Source organism: Eurypyga helias, unplaced genomic scaffold, assembly GCF_000690775.1.
Source record: "Eurypyga helias isolate BGI_N326 unplaced genomic scaffold, ASM69077v1 scaffold7816, whole genome shotgun sequence".
Classification (NCBI taxonomy): Eukaryota; Metazoa; Chordata; class Aves; order Eurypygiformes; family Eurypygidae; genus Eurypyga; species Eurypyga helias.
Window position 1 is genome coordinate 1959 of NW_010255930.1, and position 341 is coordinate 2299.

The window sequence follows — 341 nt, forward strand, 5'->3', positions numbered from 1 at the left end:
TTCAGTTACGGGAGTGTTCTATAAGGTCCCCCCAGAGCCTTCTGTTCTCCAGGCTGAAAAAGCCAAACTCTCTCAAACCAATAGCAGAGGTGCTCCAGCCCTCTGAGCATCTCCGTGGCCTCCTCTGGACTCGCTCCAACCAGTTGATATCCTTCTGATGTTGGGGTCCCAGACCTGGATGCAGAACAGCAGGTGGGGTCTTAGGATGGTGGTGTAGAGAGGGAGAAAGAATCCCGTCCCTCAACCTGCTGGTCACATTTCTCTGGATACAGCCCAGGATACGGTTGGCTTTCTGGGCTGCCAGCGCACACTGCTGGCTCATGTTCAGCTTTTCACCCACC

The 341-nt window shown here is 54.5% G+C and overlaps 1 protein-coding gene across 1 annotated transcript in view; it reads left to right on the forward strand.

The window, feature by feature from the left end:
* The window catches only part of RNF168 (ring finger protein 168, E3 ubiquitin protein ligase), a 7570-nt gene that overhangs the window by 831 nt on the left and 6398 nt on the right, over nt 1-341 (forward strand). The gene's annotated exons all lie outside the window — the stretch shown is intronic.